The following is a 16009-nucleotide window of genomic DNA, read 5'->3' as shown; positions in this document are numbered from 1 at the left end:
TGGCCCATGAATTCGTTTAAATAAGGAAAAATTCATCGTAAGCGCTGTCCATCACATAACAATCAATTTTCATTTAAATTTTATTTTATTATAACGTGTTCCTCGACTTACTTAGTTGTTTGTTTGTCATTTTTGTCCGGGTCAAATCTTTCAACTCAATTTAAACCACTTTCCGATTATCTATCACGCTGAAAATTTCAGGGTTACTCAGAACCCGATTGTAATGCAATAGTCTGATACTTTTATTATGATTGGAAATTTATTTCGAATTTTATTCATAATTTAAAATTAAATATGGAGATAAGTTTAATATGACCACCAAAACCCGATGGTGGCGCTGCGATAATTAAAAGGAAGGAGTTCGTTTGCCATACTAAAATTTCTGCCTTCATTATCAAAATACTTCAAATTTGCAATGGACACTGTGGTTCTGTATGCACAAAATCGATCGATTGCAAGATTTCTTTATCTAAAAAGAGGAAAAATGATATTACAATATTAAAATAAATTTTTTTAAAAAACAACAACGTTTTTCTCGTGAACTAAAAAGAATAAAATAAATTTTCTATGAACCTGACAGACTCTCTAAATAAATTGCTTCATATAAAAGAAAAAACTCAATTCATGCTTAGTATCAATTAAAATGTAATTATTATCTTCATACTATTTTATTTTAAATATAGTTTTATTCCGTTGTCTTGATAATGATTTAATGTCAGCTTCCCTTTTTACACACTATTGACGCTCGTTCTATGTGGTCACTCGGTCAACCTCTGATCGCAATGACTCGAGTGACCGATCGCGGAGAAGCGCATTGTTTCTACGTTTTAGCGTTCTTCAGTTGGATTGGATTTTATCGGGGTGAGAGAACTATGTTCTAAGTATAAGTATATCTTCAATCCTATTCGGCAAAATATTTGTGCTATTTCATCACATCTACTCAAAACTTTCCGAGCGGCTAACTCAAAAAATCTACGGATCAGCCTTTCATCTAGACTTTAAGATATTTTTGAAAAGAATCACAGCGTCCCTTGAGAAATCTCAGTGGGAGGTGTAATCTAATTCCAGCCTCGCTTCCTTGGCTCTGCGATTACTTACAAAAAGTAGATAGCATTGACGCTTCGAAATCTCGACCCTTAAAAGCTATCTGTTAAGTCTCTGCCCTAACATACGAAAATTAACTTCAAACTTACTAGTATCTGATCCATGACTGGACCTTATCATTGCCTTAGTTCTTGAAAGCATTTCACGAGTCATCTTCTGAAAAATTCTTTGTACTTCAATCAACAATAGCTAATTTTTGAAATCGCATTAATGTAAAGCATGCATTTAATGGTTTCATGAATTTAAAGGAAGGTTGAAATCGTGTACTTATAAATTTAGCCCAATGTAAATGGGTTCGGCCAATGTTAAGAATAGGGTAATTTCCTTCATCAAAGAAAACGAAAGGCATTGATTGCGATTCGTTACCCACCATTAGTGTATTCATAATATGCAAATTATTTAGTTTTAGAAATCCCAGTTTAGACGAATGGCAATGGTCAATTTTAACTGCATTTGAAAAAGGCCATATTGGCGCCCTTGCGATGACAATCCACGTTACGTCACAGGGACCTAGTTTCTACACAAGTAGATAGGACTTTTACATCGCCTGAGATTACCAAAGCATGCGTGGGGCACAGACTTCAGGGAAACATCTCCTAATTACCTATTAAAACTGCCTATGGTCGGAAAGTTTCCTTCGTTTGATAAGTTATCAATAATCCTTATTTAAGCCAAGCGCTACCTGATAGTAGGGTACTCTGCTACCTGCTAGCAACCTGCATCGCAGCGGCGCACATATCCTCGCCCCAAGGTCACCTCACACGGCGGCAGCGGGAACCATAATGACGTCACACGGGTTTTCCCAGAATTCATACTTAGCCGTTGCGTTTTCGCGCGCTTGAAAATTTTCACTTTTCATTTTATCGCCAAAAAATAGATATCATCATTTAAAAATCTAAAAGCGTGAAATACGTACTCCAGGAGTAATAATCTTTCGATAGAGGCAATAAAATAGTAATAGGAAACCACCCTATTTCATCGGAGATTCACGGTCTCATTGCTTTCCAATGAATTATGGATAACATGAAAGCGTCGCTAATTGTGCAAGTAAACAAGTTGCCTAAGGAAAGTAGTTGACGTTTTATACTCATATTCTGTTGAACTATGGTTATTTCATTATAGTTAAGCCTCAATTAACTACTAGTAAATGCTCATTTATTATCAATTTTTGAAGTTTTTTCTGCAAGTAAAATTAAGGGTGCATTTCGCAATATTTTTCTAGACTCGCCTTTCGGTTATCCACCCCAAATATGTTCCCTTGATTTAAGGAAATAGGTCCTTAAAACTTGGAGTGCCGACCGGTTTTCTAACTACTATGCTAAATTTTCTGTGGCATTTTTGCTGATTTGACAGTAGTTTAGGAAAAAAATAATGTCTCAGGCAAAAAGCCTTCCGTCAGGAATTGGTTCACTTAGTGTTGCCCGAATCACAACTAATTGAAGGCACAATCGCATGTTACTAATGATCCGTGTATCTCTTCCCAATGGAACGAATAAGTTGCAAATAAGAAAGCAGGCAAACATAAAATCTTATGTTACAAACTTTAAAGACTTCACGATCAAAACAATTCACAGCAACAAAATCTCAATGCTGCAATTTGATCGCCGAAGTGTCTAGCGGCCATAAAAAATATCGCATTGAATATTTCGGGTGCTTTTAGAAGGCCCTCCGGGCAGGAGGATTGGAGTTACGGAATTAGCCCAGCCCACCTGACGACCGCGAGGGATATACTAGGTCAAGGTCGAGTTGGTGCGTATCAGGCTGCATCCGTTTGATTTCTCCAGATTCGCCAAGGTAGAGGGATACAAGAGGGGAGGCATAGGGAAGAAGGAAAACATGGTCAAGAGTCTAAATGAGGAGCACGCTCTCTGGAAGGGGAGGCAGGGAGTATAAACAAGCGGTTGGCATGGATATTTGGAGGAGGGAAAGTTTTTAAGGCACTTTAAATGACATTGGTAGGTATATATGACCACCGAATCTCAAGGGTATCGATTGATCGATGCGAACAACACTTTCTGTGCTTATCGATTAAGAAATCGCTATTGTCAGTTTTTTCTGTAAACGGTGAGAGAGAAAATGGACGAAAACCTCAAATATTTTATTATTGAAATTTGTTAGAGAGTAGAGAGTAAAAAGTTTGATTCAACAGCAATTGCTGCCTTCAATTATTTAAATTTGTTAGAGAGTAGAGAGTAAAAAGTTTGATTCAACAGCAATTGCAACCTTCAATTGAGGAAAATATAAATTCCACAACCACCGGCTTCCCTTCATCACTTTTTAGTTAAATATTTAGTAATTATTTCCCGTCGAATTATTTGCGTGATGTGTTTTCGGGATTTATACCATCATATTTCGTTGTATATCGCCAACATTTCAGCGACGACTTGTCCATCGTCATCAGAGTGTGCGAAGTTCCACAGAGGAAAAGTCATTCGTCTTGACCGGGATTCGAACCTGGATCCCTCGATTTCCGTATTACCGAATTTACACATTTTCCTCGATAGCTTAACTGGCTAAAACGGAAATCGAGGGATCGTGGTTCGATTACCAGTCAAGGCGAATGATTTTTCCTATGTGGAATTTCGCACATTTGAGCATTGCGGGTAATTCCGTAAAGTTATCACCGTGGCTAGTGCCAGTATCCAAGGATCTGTCATTAGAGTGAATGAATAATTTTGACTAAAAAATATTCATTTTCCCTGATTTTGATGGATGAGTAGTGCTGTGCGAGAGTCTCGTCTCGGCGGTCGAGACGCTCGGCGCGGCGAGAGTCTCGCCTGGATCGAGAGTCTTGACGAGACTCGAGGATTCTCGTCCCTTCGAGATTTCTCGACACCGTTCGAGACTCCCGGGCAAGGCGAGAATTTCCGATGAATACCGCAATCAGTCGATGATAGAGTTTACTAAGGTATCCCTTACGACTTTTGTGTATTTATTCACATTATAAAAATATTTTATTTAACGATTTACCCTCTGCATCCAATTTTTCAAAGAATGTATACTATTTAATATAAAATTTGAATCTTGGACTGTAGGTCTTTCAATTCAAATATAAATTTTGCCGACGTTTCCATTTATTAAAAAAACCATTATCAGGGCTTAAAATGAAATTGAGCATATAACTTTGATATATAGGCATGTTAAAGGGTTACATTAATGTTTCTTATTAGTATGGTAATATAATAAAAAAGAAACATTCACTTGTAAATTAACAAAAAAGAAGAGATGATAGTCTAATCTATAGAATTTTATATATCTTTTTGCAATGTTTATTTATGGTAACTAAGGTTCATGGTTACCTGTCAATTTTGGTTAATTAAATAATAAAATATGCTTAAGTTGTCAATGTCGATTTTATATTACAACTATTTTTAGTTTTGGAAATATATAAGATGTCTTAAAATAATATTTTCGTTAAATTATTTTCAATGTCTAAAATAGAAATAGTTTTATTTTTTTCGAGGAGCTGGGAGTTTCTTCGAGAAATCTCGAAGGGGCGAGACTTCTCGACTCTCGTCAAGACTCTCGACCCGTCCCGACAATGCCGAGAAATGAAATTCTCGTCTCGACCGTCGCGTCGAGACTCTCGGGTGGTCGAGAGTCTCGCACAGTTCTATGTATGAGTCGTCTCTCGAAACGTTGGTGATATTGAAAGAATTGAACCGATGGGAAATCCCGAGAGAACTTCACGCACTTTTCAGTTGATTAACTCACAGAGCGAGGCGGATATAACACGCAAGATTCGTGACTAAAATATTGTTTGAACCTATAAAAGCTTACTTGCTGCTATTTCGTGTAATTAAATTAAAATTTAATCTATCAACGAGATCATATGCGGTGCAATTTGTGCACGAAAATTATTATACTTTCCATTTCTTTATCAAATTATAATTTTTGATGGGGGTTCAGCCCTCCCTTAGATGAAGAAAACATTAATTTCCATGAAATCGCAGGCTGGTAAACTTTCTGATATGCCAATCCAAAAAAACCTAAGTCAATGCCTTTCAGTTACACTTAAATACATTCATGTAAAACGATGAAGTTGCCCCTTGAGATATCTCGGAAGTAATTCAAGCCGATACTAATTTCTCGCGGGGAAAATAAAGAAAAAAATTAATTACCTTAGTCTGAGTCACTTTCATAAATCATTTGCGTAGTCATCGCAGCAGCATGCTGCAATTCTTCGTTATTATATTTATAGATACCATAGTTCCTAAAAATTTAAATATGAAACATTTTGGGGTGTCTTTATGTACACTGAGAATACCTAATCTTGAATTTACCTCGCCATCCCCCGTCTATAATTAGAGATGTATCATCTCATGCTATAGCAAAGCTTTATCATATGTAATGGCATCTCGCTGAGGTTACGCTCTGCGTATAGGCACCAACTCTATGTACGCAATGGCTTTGTCATAACATCTCCCAACTGTCCACCCCCAATGAAATATTACTTCTGAATCTCGACAGAAACAATGAATTGGGAGAAAAATGAATCCACCAATCAATTGCCACTTTCGATATTCGCCTAACTCTCCAATATCCAGTCACGGCTTTGAACGTTTTCCCGTTTGAGGATTGACGAGGCCCAAATAGAGCCGCACGGAAACGCTTTATGCACCAATTTGCCGACGAAAATTCTCCCTCTCCGTCCCGTACGTGACAGGACGTTCAACACAGCAATTCCCAGCCTCTTCTGCAGTCCGTGCTGATGTACAATGATTCTCTGAGCCACCATCACCCCGAGCCTCGCACCAATCTTTGTAGACTTAAATGACGGCATCAAAAATAGGAGGGGATAGTTCACAGCGATAATCACGTAACGATTCAATGCATTAGTGCACTTTTGACTCCCTCTTCTGGGCAGACATCAATAGCTCAAGGGTTTTCCATTTTAAATCTCTCACTAATGTTTTTAAAACCACTGAGTACACGTGCAATATAATTAATAAAATATTTTTTTGCATGCCACAACAAAGAGGGTCTCCCTGATTTGCAGTCTACTTCATTTATTTTATTTTCGTGAACACGTCTACCAAAATACGAAGGATGTTTTTCATGCGGTCTAAGACTAATTTTTCTCCGTATTTACTAAGAACTTTAGCATATTCTTTGCTCCTATAAAAGTTCCCAACTCGCCTAACATACTGGAAACGCTGCACTTTGTATCGTAGCAACTCATCACGAATATGGCCGACCCGCGCAGCAATCTACTGATTTCAGCTATCAGTCCGACTTCAATAGCGTCCCGAAAGCAAACAGCACTTGATTTGAGACTGTAATTGATTTCATTCATGCAATTAGGTTATGGAGGGAGGTGTGATCATCGGGAAACGGGATTTTTGGAGCTAGATGGACTCCGCGCCCATGAGCCCGTAGCCTTTCAATCGAAACGATCGAGGTGAGAAGGTTATTTTGTTTGGGCAAGGACGGAAACACTCAAGGCGCTGACGGGCCTGCGCAGCAGATTTAAAGCGGGTTTTCGCTCCTCTGGGAAAGTTACGTATGTGCGCATTAATGCGTAATCCGGTTCTGACTCCTCAACCGAGACGCGAACAGACGGGCAGAATAAAACTAGAGGAAAGAGAAAAACATAATAATAATATTAATAATAAAATATAAAAATATCATTAAAAATACACGTTTCATTAAAAAACTAGAAAACAAAGGCTTCCAACCCTTTAATTTATTGAAAGTTTCAAATATGTTTTGATAAAGTTAAAATAAGTTTTTGAAGAACATTTCTGATATCAAATATGTAAAACGTGGAGCGAAAGTAAAATTATATTCGCTTTCGTTAAGAGACTAGGATGATATCTATTCACCAGAAAGTATTAATTTTATAACCTTACGCGCGCAGCACGTTTAATGAAACGTGATTTCTTTTATAAAAATTATATTTTTAATTGTTTAAAGTTTTTAATTTAGTTTGAATTGGAAAACGACTCCATCTAGACACGAGCGACTCGATCCGGACTCATCCGCTCAAGCGTCGCTCACTCTTACAACTGGATATTAGAATCGACCCGGTGATTTCACGTAATATCTATGTTTCGTCTAACCCACAGTGCCGCATTAGATCCCTATTGAGTTTTAAGCTAATATGTGACTATATTATAACTGGATAATAAGAATATACATTCATTATGATTCTTACAGATTTTAAAAACATATTTCTCATTTATATGACTTAATGATAGTTTTTAGGATGCAAGTATCATTTTGGGGGTTTGGCCTGGATTTCGGCGATATTTGACTCTGTGTGTTGTTTGGTGATCACCTACTCCGGAAAAATCGAAGATTGGTAAAATGTCGGGTCAAATCTCTAGACGCATCACGTGGCATGCGACGTGTCAATTTTTATCGTCATGAGCCGCGAGAGGTTTAATCAAGAGGCGATTTAAAGACTGCTGTAATTGATTGTTTGTCTCGAACCTCATAGTGAATAATATCGTCGCAAAATGGTAATTTTGTTTGACATCAACGCAACCAACCCCAGCCAACTTAAATGGATTTGGATTCATAGTTCATTTAGAACAATTTCACCAAAGATATACGATTCAATTCAATCGGTTCGTTCCTGTGAATCGTTCATTATGAGAGAAGCTTTCATGAACGATTCATCTATGGTGTATCATTCCGAATCAGGGTGGTGACATCAATACAGTGCGCACATTCAAAACGGTGCTTGACATCAACGCAACCAATCCCAACCAGCTCAACTGGATTTGGATTCATCGTTCATTTTGAACGATTTCACCACAGAAATTCAATTCATTCGGTGCGCATCAATAAATCGTTCATTTTGAAAGATACATTCATGAACGATTCGTATATAGCAGTGGCGCAGCGAGGGGGGTTTTGGGGGATAAAACTCCCCCCAGGGTTCAGAAATTTTTTTAAGTTTAATCCATTTTGCTTAATTGGATTGATATTACTAATAGAATAGTGTAAGGATTAATAAAATATCCCTCAGAAAGCTGTAAAACTCACCATTTTGAGCCATTTATCTTAAAATTCCGCAATTTATAAAATTCGCACCGACCGCTTATCCTGGTGGGTATTCCATACCCCCACACACCCCGGTATTAGTTGCACCTAAGCCCCCCCTCTCCCCCCAGCCTTAATTCCTAGCTGCGCCCCTGGTCTCTAGTGCATCATTCCGTTTGGAGGTGGTAACAACAATCGAGTGTGCACATTCAAAACGGCACCGTAGGGGGGTGCGCGTCCTTGAGGACTCCGAATGCGACACCCGCCCTTCCCCCGCGCGCTCTCTCTCCCGCTGATGTGCACGAAAATATCATCACGAACGCACGCACGCACTATCTCACGCAAGTGTTCCCGCTCGACTCATTCATCAAATGAGGATGTGGCGTAACTGGCGAAAAGGGGTCCCCCCCCTCCGCAACGGGAGGCATTGGGATTAATGGGTACACCCTGGGTGGTGATCGGGGACTGATTGCTTGGGTAGGGGACCATAGGCGTGTTTAGGATTTTTTTCGCGTGGTCCCAAGAGAGTTTACGAGTTTACGAGCGCCCCCGCTTAACTTTAGTCTCCTCTACTTATGAAAATGAAGTACGTGTCCAAATGAATATTAAATATATTTTTTTCGAATAAAATTTTCCGTAATTTAACGTGCCATGAGAAATAAATCATCAATGAAAAAAGAAGGTGCTAATATGCTGCGTTTAGCCGTGGAAATAGCAGTCATAGCCGAGGCAGAGAATGCTTTTTGGAAGACTTTGAAAAATATGAAATTGACCAAATATCAGTTGAAAATCGTCAAAAAGAAGAATAAGGTATGATTATGCAACAAAAGAGAGGAGCCAGGGAGCAGGGACTGTTTAAACATTAAACAAGAAAAACATAAGCTTGAAGAAATGGAAGGGTTTTGTTACCAAGGAAGCCGAATGACCAACGGTGGACAAAGCAAGAATGAAATCGTCAGTAGAATAGCACGGGCGAGGAGGGTTTTCTACAAAAAGAAGAATCGTCTCACAGCTGAGAATACAAGTATAGAAGTATGGAAACTATTCATAATTTGCTACTTATGGAGCATGGTCTCCATGGGAATGAGACTTGGACGTTGACAGTAGCAGAAAAGTCACCTAGCATGTTATAGTCCGTTTAGAGTAAGTAAGGAATAAGGATGTGCTAAGAAGAGTGGTATAAAAGATACAACTACCTAATAACCAGAAGGAGAAGGAGGGATAACTAAGTTGGGCCTAAGCCGCATCATTAGGCATTAGGCATTCGTGGAAGGACAGGTGGAAGGGAAGATGGGCAAAGGACGGCCCCCAATAAGTGACATATGGCAGGTTATAAAGGATGTAAAAGAGAAGAAACACGTCAATATGAATAGGTTTGCAGACAAAAGAGCGGAATGGAGAGCTGCGTCAAACCAATTTCTCAGGATTCTTGACTTACGATGATGATGATGATGATGATGAAAAATCAAGACAATGCATTTCAGTGAAAGTATCGCGGGGCATATTCTTTGATAAAAAATGATATTTTACGAAATTTACATTGAATATGTCAGGATTTAACCCATTATAAGAAAATTTTGCTTATAAGCAACATCAAAAATGTATAAATTTTCTACTCTATTTATGAAATATGTTAACTACGCATTGTTTTGTAGTGTAAATTGTGATGACGAAATATTTAGCTCCCACGATAGTTATGATTGAATGCAAAATTTTCAAGTTTTCAAAATGAAAAGTATATTGAAATTTGATTTCTCCCAGAAGCAGCTCTGGGTTAAAAAGGGCTAAAGACTACTTTTGCGCCCCTTGGATGTTACACGTGGGTGCTATGGCAACGATGCAATGGGAGCGAAGAGGTGCTTTTTCGAGCGCCCCTAATAAACGTAAACAGCATTTTGACAATTCCTAAGTTTCCTGCGTGAGAAGCTGAAAGGAATATGTGACATTACAGCACATCCTATCTTTTTTGTATCCAACTATCTTTCTCGAATATTTTTGCGATTGAGAAAGTAGCCCACCATTTACCGAATTGAGATCAGAAAATTCTACGGGCACGTTATCTTACCCAATCCAACTATAAAGCACACCTACGGTGGAACCATTCCTGTATTATAGTATATTTGCACAAACCCTTTCCTTTGAAAGAACACTTTCCTTTTCTCCAATTCCAAAAATCTTCGGCCTGCATCGAAGTCTCAAAGATATTTGAAAAGGATAAAAATAGCTTTCTATGCAAGTCATCGATCGGATACAAGGATTTTTCGTTATCATACAAAGTATCCCTCCTTAAATTTTTCTCTATCTTATTTCGCACGACAGGTTTCAACGATTCCACGGCATTCTTAAGAGGTTCCCACACGGAGGAGCAGTGATCCTCTTATTTATGTCCCCTTAGGAAGAGAGGAGTGGAGGATATTTTGGAGAGGAAGCAGCGAAAGGCGAATCTCGATCTTAGAGTGAGGATTAAGTTTGAGAGCGGGCAGCCAGCACCCTCTTCGGAGAACACGTGTACCAATCATATCTATCACGTGACATCGGAAATTTACAAATCAATGAGCCCGGGAGGAAAAACCAATCACATATCCAAATGAAGTACAATATAAGAAAATATTTTTAACTTTACTCGCCAATGAAAGCTCATAGATTCCCTGGAATAGTTTTTTTTGGAACCCAAATGAACAGCAATAGTTAACCACTCGCTAATCGTTTGTAAGTCAGGTGACTTAATATTGTTGACACGATCGAGGTATGTTGGTAACAAAGTAGTTACGTCACCCGCCCTTATGACCCTTACTCTAAGGTGACAATGCAATGATGAGGGACGAGGCCAATGTCTGGAGCAAGAAAAAGGTAAGGCGAAGGGACAGACTTTGAGTCGTGTCTGTGTCCTTTTCAGAACCTCGCTTTATTGTGGCAAGCATTGCCATGGGTATCTATCGCATCGAAAATTTAAGAAAATCCCAGGCATTTGTTACTTTCTCACCAGCGTGTAGAAAACTGAGTTAATAACAATTGGAGTTTAGATGTCCAATCAAATTGTATGGAAACCCAGGCTTATCATCCGGTAACATTGTATGTTCCTTGAAAACTCTCGAGAATAAATGTAACGAAGAAAATACAAAAAATACCTAGACTTTATGGTTCACCCGTGGGCTTTTCCCCAGTTGAAGCATATCTACGTCTACATAATACCGTGCGAGCCACTTTAAGGGCGTTTGGCAGGGGATGACCATTCACCAGCATGGAACATGAAAGAGGATTCCCACATCCACACGGTCATAAAACTATTATGTATTATAAGAAATACATGCATATCTATGCAAAGCCGAAACTTGCCAACAGTTAATAAGTCCTATAGTAAATCCATGAAAGGATAGAACGATAGAAAAGTAAAAACATGTAATAAGTCGTCCTAGTGAATGACGCGATTAATGATATTACTGAAGTCACCGTTGCCATGCCTGTATGGGGAAAGAATGACTATTAATACTATCTTTTTTTGCAGTCTGTTTCCTTTATTTCTCAGGATCACGTCCGCCATAGTGCGACGATAAACGAAGGATACTTTTTACGTAGTCTGAGAAAAAATCTTCTGTGACCTTTGGTGGATACTCATTTGTTTATAAGAATATTCGATGTTCACATTAACAAGTGATGGTTTAATTTATGAGGAGAAATAAATAAGAGCGTCGATAGTAAGTGCGTTGTTATGTCAACAATGTCAAACCAATGTACCCGAGGAATCTTTAAGTACCCAAAAGCACGGTTTGCAGTCACAAAATCCTTTGGTAAGTACAATCGATTAAGTAGCTCAACATCAGGGTGCGAGGGATGAAATGGTATTCCGGTGAGGCCGATCGAAATATCGACTGTTCACCAGACCACACAGAAGATTAATTCTCAAAAGACGTGACAAATATCCTTCGTGTACCGTCGTATTATGGTGGACGTGGTCAAGAAAGAAAAAAAAGGAAATAGACTGCCAAACAGAGAGATAAAAAATGTCTCTCTTCCCTCGTACTATTAAGGATAGCAACGGTTTCTCGTTTAATAAAAGTAATGGCATCACTCGCTAAGACGACTCATTTTATGTTTTTATTTTTCCATTGTTCAAAATTTGCCTGGCTTTATTTAATGGACATTACTAGCCGTCGGCAAGTTTTTCCTTTGCATGAATCTGCACGTATATTTTCTTATTATGATTAATAATTTGATGACCGTGCGTTGTGTGTGTGGGGATTGTCTAGCATGCTGCATGCTGGCGATGGGTCACACCCTGCCAAACACCCTGGAGCAGGGTCTTCAACCTTTTTAATGCAATGACAAAAATCGATTTTACATCGTCCGGAGGGCCACAATTCTCCACGCCACTTTGACACCACATCAACAAAAACAAAAAAACATAATTTAGGGATGGTCGGATCGGATACCTCGGATACAAATATCCGCGGATATTGCCCTTCATAGGATACATCGGATCCAAGGTCGCGGAAGACATCGGATCTAATCCGAAATTTAAATAATAGCTTCAGTGAATGCAACGCCCCATAAGAGTGGAAAGAGTTCCGATTCTATCTTCGAATGCGCCGTCGCATGCGATTCTTGTCCTACTCATGAACCGTTTTGATTAAAAGCTCTCGCAGAGGTTTCGTAGCAGAATTTCAGCCGTGGAAAATAAAAAAGGCAAAATACGACTGGCACATAGTGTGACTCTTCCCAAGAGATTGAACTATCATCGGGGAAATCTCAGCGTCAGGAATTTGAAAATGCATTTGAATCCGAAAATATTCGATCCGAAAGATCCGGCTCCGAAAATCAAGGATCCGATCCGAATCCGGATCCGAAAAAAATCCTGGATCTGTCCATCCCTAATATAATTTTAAAGTGCAATAATCTTTATTGGTTGAAAATTTCAATCAATCAATGCCATTTTTGACATGTTTATTTTTGACGAGTGTGTATGTATTTGGTTCGTGATAAAATATTTTCTTTAGCCTCTAGGGGGCGCAAGAAATCAGCCGGCGGGCCTCGGGCAGAGGACCTTTGCCCTTGAGGTAGCTCATAGGGCATATGTAGATGTTGACAGTGAAGCTAAAGGCAAAAATGTATGTACACGGAACGAAAACTCAACAGTTGACAGTCGTGAGCAGTTCATGGACACACGAAAGAAGTTACCCATAAAATCTCGTTTGGATTTCTTGATTCGAATAATACCAAGAAGATTAATTTAGCAAATAAATTAATAAAATTTATCATAGTATCCTTTACCCAGTTCACTAGACCCAGCAATCATACACGATTATAGCGTGATAACGCGCGAGAGTTAAATGATCAGTCACCCATATAGATAAGAGAACAGAGTAAAAAAAAGTGGAAGGAAAGACTGACTGGATATAAAGGGCAATAAACTGGTGTGGATAAATGATCTGGAGTCCTTGAAATTCTTTAAATATGGATTTTTAAGTCTTCTTGACTACTATATAAACAATCCCCTGATGTATTTAATATGGCGAGATCTTGTATTCAAGGAATACGAGCAGGGGTTCCATCTGCTAGAACTATTGTACTTCTTTAATTCATTTGTAATTTCAAATTTATCTTAATTTAAAAATCTCATGCGGTGTTCTCATTTTTGATTGCTAAACCTAACCTCACATTGACCTCAGTTGTATCCAATCTATATGTTTAACATAATCAGGCTTCACTTCATGGACGTTAATTATAATTATATGTTCGTACTTTTACACTAAATTTTAATCTTAGCATTACAAGTTTCACCGCTCAAATTTAGTGGAAAAGTACGGATATGTATTAATGAGTTTAATAATCTATATTCGTCGCTGCAGCGCAAAGTTGCCATTTTAAGAGAAAAAACGAAACCGGAGAGTAAAATTATGCGTCCATCGGAGACTACAAAAGTCTCGATATTAAGTCTCGAGAGCCGAGTCACTTGTGGGAATCGAAGTAAGACCACTCGCGGAGAAAACGTGCAATAATTCAAACGAGACTTAAATTGTTGCCAGTGGACACGCATTTTTCCCAACTCCCGGCTAAACAGTCTCATAATTTGAAACAATTTCTTTCTTCTGAGACTGGTCTCTGTATGCTAACAGCGGCGTTAGTTTCAGTAATATTCACTAAATTATTGGAAAAGCTGCATCTGGGCTCACTACTGATTTCAAGTGGACTCCGTTGAAATGAGTTAAACCATTCAACGCCAGTATCAACAACAAGAAAAACCCAAAAGACAAGAACAAAAAAAAAATCGTCAAAATTTTAAATAGAAAAGAAAAACGTCATCAATGGTTTAAGCGATAGCAGCGCTTCATTTAAAACATATGACTTTTGTGTCACATAACAGCAATATTAGTGCACAAGTTGAGATGGAGATATAGTCAATCAAAGGAAAAATGCATCAGATACACATTGATACGTTTATATGGATGAAATAATCATCTAGTGGCAAGGAAATTTGAAAAAATGACGACTGGCTGGAGAAGATGAGGCAATCGCAATTTATCAATCAAAGACAAATTATTCTCTGACCGTTGGGGAGCGAGTAAATGTCATGGAAGCCGTCACGTGTACTTTTACCCGCAAAATTAATCCGAGAAGATAATTATTGTAATGTTTCATATCCTCCCTAAACTTTAATTACTCACCACTGACGCGATAATATTGTAATTACTTCTTTCGATAATTATACAGGATAACGATTGTGTCACACTTTTCCATCTTTTGGGATAACTGAGTCTGAAGGAAAATATAATCTTTGTAGAGAGATCTAAAAATATTATTATTTTTTCGATTATTCCGATAACTAAACATCAGATAAACCAAAAACTCATTTTCACTCTTCATGATAATGGTGTACACCACCAACCTGATAGGAATAACTCACTTGAACAATATATGTGACGAAACAATATATGTGAGTGAAAATTACATAGCTTAAACTAATTCAAAACATCCTAAAAACAACGAATCGGAAGTAAGTAATTCATTTTTGAAATATCTACGGGGTAGTCTTTGGATTTTCAAGTTGGTGTTTGAGAAATTGAAGCTGAAAGCTAATACAGGGAATTTGTATTTTTCTTCGATAAGTTTTCCATCATTTATAAATATTGCGCTGTTTAAGGCGTGACTGCGTGGAATTTAATAATCATTATGGAATAGTAATAACTTTGCTTTTCCACAAGTGTTTTGCATGACATGACGTTATTCAAATTGGCGTCTGAGTGGAATTGGTTTTTATCCGTATCAACTTGGAGCAATTTCGAACGTTTATACTTTAAATCGGATTTCCGAAAATTTATTTATCTCGATATCCGTCCATGTGTGGAATAACAAAGTTTTATAATACTTCTTTTTTATTCCAGTAATATCGACGAAGGGACATTTGAAGTATAAATCCTTTTTTTTCTACTCACGTCAGAAATAGCATACATAGATCGTCGAAAAAGTGGAAGCAGATAAAAATACATGCGACCTCTTTAAATTTTTTTCCAAGTAAACCACCACATGAGTCAACATTCCAAATGGAATGCAGTGATCACTCCATATCCAGATACAAAAATATTTGCACTGTAAGGCGAGACAGTAGTGTTTACTCGGTGATGCACGAGGACGATCTTGGGAAAAATTCTTTTCACCGGATGATGTTTTTCAGCTGGATTGTGCGATAATGGCTTGACTTCCACGAACCATACGTGAGATAAACTCTTTATTTGCCATTCAATCTAGACTGTTCCACTTGAAGAGCCTTTGACCAACCATTTCGAAGATAAACTCTTTCCCGATGATAACAGATTCATTGAACGAAGGACCAAATAAAGGGTGATTATCTAAAGTAATGAAAATAAATTCATTTAAATAAATTTATAATTTACCTACAGGGTTATCGTAAAACAATGGT

The sequence above is a fragment of the Ischnura elegans genome, chromosome 1, assembly GCF_921293095.1.
Source record: "Ischnura elegans chromosome 1, ioIscEleg1.1, whole genome shotgun sequence".
NCBI lineage: Eukaryota > Metazoa > Arthropoda > Insecta > Odonata > Coenagrionidae > Ischnura > Ischnura elegans.
The sequence above is the reverse complement of the archived record's forward strand: the minus strand, read 5'-3'. Positions refer to the sequence as shown.